This window comes from Apteryx rowi, unplaced genomic scaffold, assembly GCF_003343035.1.
Source record: "Apteryx rowi isolate R43461 unplaced genomic scaffold, aptRow1 scaffold_181, whole genome shotgun sequence".
NCBI classification, from domain to species: Eukaryota; Metazoa; Chordata; class Aves; order Apterygiformes; family Apterygidae; genus Apteryx; species Apteryx rowi.
Genome location: NW_020448097.1, coordinates 491,149 through 499,446, shown reverse-complemented (window position 1 = coordinate 499,446; position 8,298 = coordinate 491,149).

Sequence of the window (8,298 nt, the reverse complement as noted above, 5' to 3'; positions counted from 1 at the left end):
TCTTCCACGTGGACCATAATGTCCACATCACCTCCTGTTAGCACAGCTTGATACAAACTAGTAGTCATTGCTCTTGGTATCTGATATTGCACACCAATGAAGAAAGCTGTCTCCACGAAGCTGTGCAAGCAGTTCTCAATGGTCTGTAACTGCATCAATTATTTGAGTCCATCAAGCACATCATGTTGCAGCTTCGCTTACAGCCAGCCACAGCTACCAAAATAGGTGATAAGAGGCATTTCTTTGTCAAGTCTTTCCAGCCAGAAAGAGATTTTTAACATCTAATACAGAAAAGACATCCGTCTTTGTGAGTCTTCATATGTACTTCTCAGTTGTTTGTAAAAGACACCATGATTAATGAGCTGTAAGGTGTCAATATGTAGGTGAGTTTGCCTAGCTTGTTAACCAGCTGTTACATTCCAGACCCAGTGTGTCACCCATAGCTCTTCTTGAGGACTCTCCTTCAGTAAATGTCAGCCCAGCTTGAAGATCTTTCTTTAAAAATGATGTTGTAGCAGTTTCACCTCGGGGTTAATTACCAAGTGATACTCTTCAGAAAGTCATCCAAGCCTTTTCGTAAGGCCAAAAGGGACAATTAGATCATCTATTCTTACTGTCTGCATAATGTAGTCCATAGAGTTTCACTCCCTTATGTCCAGTGAGCCTAGTAACTTTGGCTTGTCTGAAACACATAATCCAGAAAAGCATCCAGACCTCCTCTGTAGATGTCAAGGGAGGAAGAATCTATCACTTTGCGTGGTGATTAATCCTTCCTATTGTTAAAAATATATGCCTTATTTTTTAATCTGAACTTGACAGGGTTCAATTTCTGGCCTTTAAGTCTTGCTATGCTTTCTCTGCTAGACTGAAAAGCCCTTGAAAAGTCTGAATTTTCCCCCAGTGAAGGTACTTACAAAGTCTATAATCAGGTCATCCCTTTATCCCCTTTTGAAAAAATTAAATGTATAGAGCATCTTTAGCTTTTCATTACATGCTATTTTCTCCTTCAAACAGTTTTGTGTCTTCTTTTTGTGCTTTCTCCTCTCCAATTTTTCAGTAACCCATTGAAGATGTGGTAATTTCAGCAGGAGTTAAATATTCATGTTTCTGATAATCCCACCATGTATCTGTATACAACTTCAGGCATATAAGTATTTTTATTAATCTACACCAAAAGCAAATTAGATTTTTACATGTATTTGGCCTTTCCACAGACTTTACTTGTAAATGCTGATGAAATAGGAGTCAGTGCATACCCACTGCTGACTAAAGTCTGGCATGAATTGTTGCACACAGGTATTGCTGGAGCAATCTGGTCTTCCTGGTTAGCCACAAGGAATAATTAACACATGAAAACTGTTCTACTTTGAGCACTGCATGTTTTACTTGTAAAGAGTGGTAAAGGCAGCCATTTTGCAGCATACAAGTTTTCTCACTTCTAGGGACTTGCCCACTGCAATCTTAAATTAACTAGTTACATATTTAAAGCAGCTACTTTTACAATGACCTCATTTACCTTGTATTCTGTGTTCACAGTGTTGCTATAAATGAGAGAAGGAAAACAAGAAAAGGTCACTGTGGGAGCTTGGTAAGCTCTTGTAACAAGCACCGTGATATATGGGATACTGCAAATTGGCCAGGTCTCACTGCAGGACATAAACCCCAGCTGGGAGCTCTTCCTCCTGGTTGTGCTGCTAGTGTCATTGTGTTTGTGCCTAGGCTCTGGAAAACCAGCAGGAAGCAGGCAGATGCATGATGCTCTGAAATGCATGCTGCACATCAGGAACCAGGCTGTTTCAGGCGGAGGTACTGAGCGCAAAGCTTCCTGGGGTAATGGCAAGAAAGGCAGAAAGTGGCCACCGGGCAGGTCTGGGTGACATCCCAGTGTAAGGACCAGGTCCAGATTTCGGTCTCTTCGGCAAGGAATGTCCCAGACTGACCGCTGGGTGGAGTGCGTGCATAAACCTTTGCTTTTTCTTGCATGTCCTCTTCCCAGCAGTTCCTTGACTAGGACACACAAGGCAGAGTGAAGGTTTGATCCTAATACTTACTCCTGGGTGGCATCCTTTGCCTGGAAAGGAGGGAGTTTATGATCAGCTACTTGGTAGAATTAGTATTAGCTTTACACAATCTAAACTTGCTGGCTCTGTTACTCTGTGCCTCTTATTACCACAGGATGGTATCTTTAGTGGTAGTTTCCCCTCACTTGCTCTGTGAAGTCTAATTTAATATTCTTACTGCTGAGTTTCTGTATTTACAAACTCTGCACTTTTATGACATCTAATACAGTGTAAGGTTGCTGGTTCAGGCTGCCTGCTTCTGGGAATGGTACCTTCAGGCAAACAAAGCCAAAGGATTAAACTGCAGGTCCAGTATTAGTGCAAGTGTTCATCACCCCCCTCCCATGTTAACATTCTTGTGTGCTTTGCAATCCCTCTTACAAGCCAAGATTTCACAGTGTGGCTTTCAGGGAATGGCTTGATGCATCTATGTCAGCAAAAAGTTTAAGTCACCGTAAACGTAACAGAATCCAGGCCCCCCTGCCACCAGCAACAGCCCTTTCTGCCCCTTGGACAGAGATTATGGCACTACCACCCCGGGTGCCTCTGCTACCTAACTGCGGCTCTGATCACCCTCCAGCTGCAACTTCACAGCTGAAATCCCACCATCTTCACAGAGGTTACCAGATCACCCCCGCTGCACATACTGTGTGGCCACCTCCAAGAGAAGGGCTCCTCACGGTGTTATGATTCCCTGTCCCACAACACAAACTCACCACCATCCGGTGTGTTGATTTCCTGAGCTGTTCAGAGCAGACGGCTGTGTGCCAAGTACTTGGCTTGGTCTGCTGAGCCCTGCTGGCTCCTGAAGCAGGGGACTTAACACACTGCACATCCTGGAGCATCAGCAGCCTCAGGCATTACATGTGGAGGTGGGTAAAGGATGTTCAACATTTAGAAGACAGACTAATAGGACTTCTTAATATTTAAATGTCACCATTCTGGAAGTTAATCTCATACTATTGAATCTGAACCATGACTTCAACATTTGGGGCCGACGTGCCTGGATATGCTTGGACTACAGAATACAGCACCAAGCCAAGAGGGCTGAGCAAGGTGGTACCAGCAGCAGAATAAAGTTAGCCGCATCAGAGCCTGTTCTAGGCAGAGAAACTGGCAGCGAATTTTCTACTGCAGAGGAAAAATACAGACTTGGGCAGAGCATCTTTCTGATGCAGCTAACGAGCATCTGGCACTGAACATAACCTGTTCAGAGGGAACATCTCCATGGCCTCTGTAAAGGGCTGACATGTTTTCCCCATAGACTTTTGCTCTCTTCAGAACTAGTATGAGAAGGAATTGGAGGAAATCAGGGGCAGGATACAGCAAGATTTACTTTGACTACAAATCTGGGAAAGCAGTATATGCATATTATTTAAGTTAATAAAAAATCAATGTAACAAAGTCTCCTGGATGTGACAGTAAATTTTTCCTTTTTATCACTGAACCCATCAAAGTCTGCTCCACAGAGGAGCATTTGATCCTACAGGTTGGTGACTAGTGGGGATTCAGAGATTTGGGAGACTTTTTCTGCTGGAGGAAATTTCCATTTCAGCTAAAAAATACCTATTCGAACTCAAAAACCTAACCTTGCTGTGACACAAGTAGGAGTACTGTGTCTAAGTTGTCAGGAGCTTGGCATAAGGTTTTAGGAGGCTTTAGTATTAATTTGATACAAATGGTTGCATAAGTAACACTGGGTGCTAAGATTTAAGCATACTAACACCAGTAATGTATAGATTCTTCCTCACTAAAGTATAGGAAATGCATAACTGTGTCACTGCAAATCTGAGTACACTTGCAAAAATGCCACACAACTGTCAGGGTAACCCCTTGATGTAAATGTTAATTAGTACAGAAATAACCCATAGATATAAAGCACCTCAAGTAATAATGGGACATGTAACCAAATAAAGCATAGGATGAGCTTATAACAGAAATTACGTACACAAAGATGGCAAAACAAAATATAAATACATGCAACGGATAGTACCTTGGAGAATCTCTCTCCCAGGGTAGGGATGATCTGGTATCTCAACCTATTTTGCTGTCCAAGAATCATTGCACAAAGGAGTTTATTTGTGGAAAAGTACATTATTCGGTGCTGTGCTATGCTTTTCTATTTTGTTCAATAAAATCAAAGAGATTGGTGTCCTATGTTAATAGTACTGTGTATCGACTGACTGCATTCTCCTTCTGATTCAGTCACAGCAGATCCAGTGCTGAAAGCTGAACAGGTAACCATGGTAGACGACTTAATAGCAAATATTTTGGTGAATTTCTATTCGTCATCACTCAACCAACGTAGCAAATGTGAACCAATTATTCCAGTCCCTGTAGATAAGAAAGGCTGTTTTTCTGATCCAGTGGCATTTTACACTTACACTGCACTAGAACAGATGACAACAAAAAGGAAAGGGCTTTTGTAAACTGAGCCCTAGTTACAATTGTCCCATAGGAACTCTGGAATGTGGGACAGGAAGGGACCTCCTGTGTCTTTCATCCACATCTCTGAAGTTGCAAGCAAACACAATACATCATCCTTTTCTTCAATAGATCAATTTTTTTTCTTAACCTGCTCTACTTGTTGGGGAAGTCTCTTCTAGGGCCTCATGGTGATCAGAAATCCATTTCAAATGTCTAGCAGGAAGTTATTCAGGATTTTTTAATATCCATTTGTGTGGGGGCTTTTTGTTTGTTTGTTTGTTTTTGTTTTGTTTGGCCAGGTAAATTGCCAGTTTTTTTTCCTCCAGGAAAAAATAGCCTTTTCCTCTCCCACGATGTTCAACTACTTGATGTGTCTGTGGACAGCAGTTATCCCCTCTGCCAGTCTTCCATTTTGCTGGCCTAAACTCTTCTTCTCACCTCTCTTGATACAAGCTCTTCATTCTCTGGTAAACCTAAATATTCCTGTCTTGTAGCAATTCCACTGACATGAACCTTCTTAAATATGGGTGATCAGAACCATACACCAGATGTGTTCATCAGGCTTTGTACAACACTGATTCTTTTTTAGTTTCATCAGAAATACCCTTTTGATGCATGCTAGCTTTGCATACACTGTGAACCTTTGGCAGAGCTTCTTCTGCACACTAGCAGTTTACATTGATTGAATAAATGACTGGACTAATTCACAGGGGAAAAAAAAACATCTGTCAAGGGCTATTAAATACAAAGATACCTCCTGTGGCTCAGAATGTCTTTGAGCTGCAGATCATTTCAGGATGGCACAGTACCTTGAAGAACTTGCCTTGTTCTTCTATACTTCCCTGAGAATCTGCTCTTAGTCACTGTTGAGACAAGATCCTAGCTGAGATAGACCTTAGTGTTGACCCAGCACAGCCATTGTTACAATTTCATCTGCCTTTTTCACCATGCATTGGTGATCTGAGTCATTGTGGCTGACTATACACTGAGGTCTTTCTCAGTTTTAATGATTTTAAATTGACAACATCCCAAATTTGTTTCTAGTCCCTGGAGGAACAAGCTTGTCTTTTGACTTTTTGAATTTCTTCCGTCTTCTGCTGTGCCAGGCCTCAAGATTATCTAATCCTTTCTTCTCTTTGTTGACAATCCTTCCTGGCCTTCTGCTGCTTCAAACAAATTCTTTTTGCCATTACACAAGATTAGTCCTAGTACCAGGATGCAGCGATATTCAGTAATAAACCTAGGAGTTCCCATCTCCATGTTATACTTTACTGTTTCTCCTTTATACAATTCCTTATCCACTGTGCAGTTCTTGTATTCATCTTCATATTTTCAAGACAAATTAATCAAGATTGCATACTTTATTGAAGTTCAGTTAGGCAAGATGTACCATACATACTTCACCTGGAAATCACTTATTTCATAAGAACATGTATCTGGTTAATCTGGAAACTTCTGTCTTTCGTATCCCAAATAATTCTGTATCTTCAATGATTCTTTCATTCCAAATACATTCTGTGGCCCAACATGTAGGTAAAGTTAAACCAGCAGCTCTGTAGAGGTTTTCACAGGAACACTGGGCATGATCCACACACCAGTCATGGATGGGTCTATCTGTCCATGTGACCAAATAAACTTGAGAAATCTTCCCACATCTCACCTCCTGGAACCTGCACACAGGCCTCTATTTCATGTGGTATATCAGACTTCGGGCATCCACCAATATTCTTTGGGACTTCTTCCACTGATTTGCTTGCTGAAGCTTCAACATGGATAGGTGAGGAGATGGGTACACAGGCATATACGGTACCAGCCTGTGGAAGAAATGACTTAGGGGCATTTTTCCTTTTTGTAGCTGTATCAGTAATGCAAGTCACATGGGAATACTATGTGATTAGGGTGATCCCAATACCGGGACATTATGCTTTCTCAGTTATGCAGCAGTTTATCCTTTCTAGTTTATAGAGTAACAAATAAACATTGTCATACCTCTTGCCTATAACTGCTTGTACAATGGAAACTCTAAAAGACAATGGTGATGAAACGGTTGGTACACATGGACACATGGTGCTTTTTTTTCCTCCCCAATTCCCTCCATGAATTTTACCTGCAAGTAGTTTGACTATATGAGCGACTGCTCCCCTCAAACCTGTTCACACGGGAGTTTGCTCAGCCTGAAATATTTTTGTCAAAAAGACTCTTGTTCTTCACATTAAAAAAAACCACAAACAAACACATAAACCTTCAAGCAAACAGTGCCATCTTCACACATCCCACATGTAGACTGGCACAAATCGAGTAACCTTTCCTTCCCAAGGCACAAAGAGTGTCTATGGCTTTGCACCAAGAGAAGAAAACTCGCAGATCTACAATATGAAGGCTAAAAATACCCCATATGCCTTCAAGAAGGATTTATTTCAGGATTTTTAAATACTGCTAATTAATATGCATGGGAATGGGAGACAAAAATACCCACTATGCCTTGAGTAAAGGCACATGGTCTCCAGGGAAGAGCACACATAATCATGCAGTTGATGGGGAAGGACATACAGGCAGAGTGCCAAAAGAGAAATAAAAACGTTTGCTTTGAGGTTAGAGGAGGCGCAAAGAAAGTGTGCTTCGGAGGAGGTAGAAACAGATAGGTGAAATACTTCTTTATCAAGGAGACATAGGCAATAGAGTTGAACCACAAAGCACACGGTACTGCTTGAAGAGCAATGAGGATAGAGGAATGAAGTCTTCAGTACAGACCAGAATGTTGTGGGCAAAGATGTAGTGCTTAGTGGTAGAGCAACTGGAAGTGCAGGAGTAAGGAAACTGGGTGCATCATGAACATGCAGGGTTTGGAAAGCTAGGGAGCAACAACTGAATGCATGGCAGGATCCCAAGGTGGAGGACATGCAGCAGGTGTGCATCAGGTGCTACATACTACACGGAGTTATGGTAATTTGGAATTAATTTTCTCTTAGGAAGTTGTACTGAAGGAGGGAGATGGAGAACAGAAGCATGCTGTGAAGACAGGGTATAAAGCACTGAACTAAGATGCACAGGATAGAGCTGTGGAAATATGTTGCAGAGCCATGGCACACCATGGAAACGAGGCACTGCATATGAGCAATATGGGCTGATGCCAGATAGTAAGGATTACATACAGTTAACGTGAACCAGAAAGCAAATCTGGTTATTCATTTGCTGTACTGCAAAACAGCTACAACAAAAGTTCCAGCAAATTTGAAGGTGCAGGGGGAAAATTATCTCCCTCAAAGCAGATTTCTTCATACCACTTTCCCCATGAACAACATTTAAACAAATAATTATGAAATTATTCCATTCTACAGAGGGCAGAGGAATGGCTGGACAGATTTAATTGCTAATTTACCTGCTATTTAATGTCACGAAAAACTAGATTTTTAACCTGGTATCTTAGGAAAATGAAGTTTATTTAGTAGCGCTGCTTGTCTGCCTGTCCCCTTTGCCCTCGTCACTAATTATCTTTGAACTTTTCAGGCAATTTCACCCAAATTTTATAAAGGGGTAGAAACCTTAGAATTTTGTGAAATTTGGTGGCTTTCACAATGGCACACAGAGTCTCAGGTTGTTGTACACTGAGTCACATCTTAATAAAAATTGGAGCGCTGCAGCGATCTGCTAATTGCAGCCATGGGGTACAGGGGTTTTAATTTTGCAATAGTGGGTCCTGATAAATGTTTAAGGTGGCAGAAAAAGCCCCTAGTAGAGCTGAAGGGGAATGAAAAGCTGCAGCACCTGTGAAATAGGATCAGCTTCATAGTCCAATGCTACTGGAGGTTGC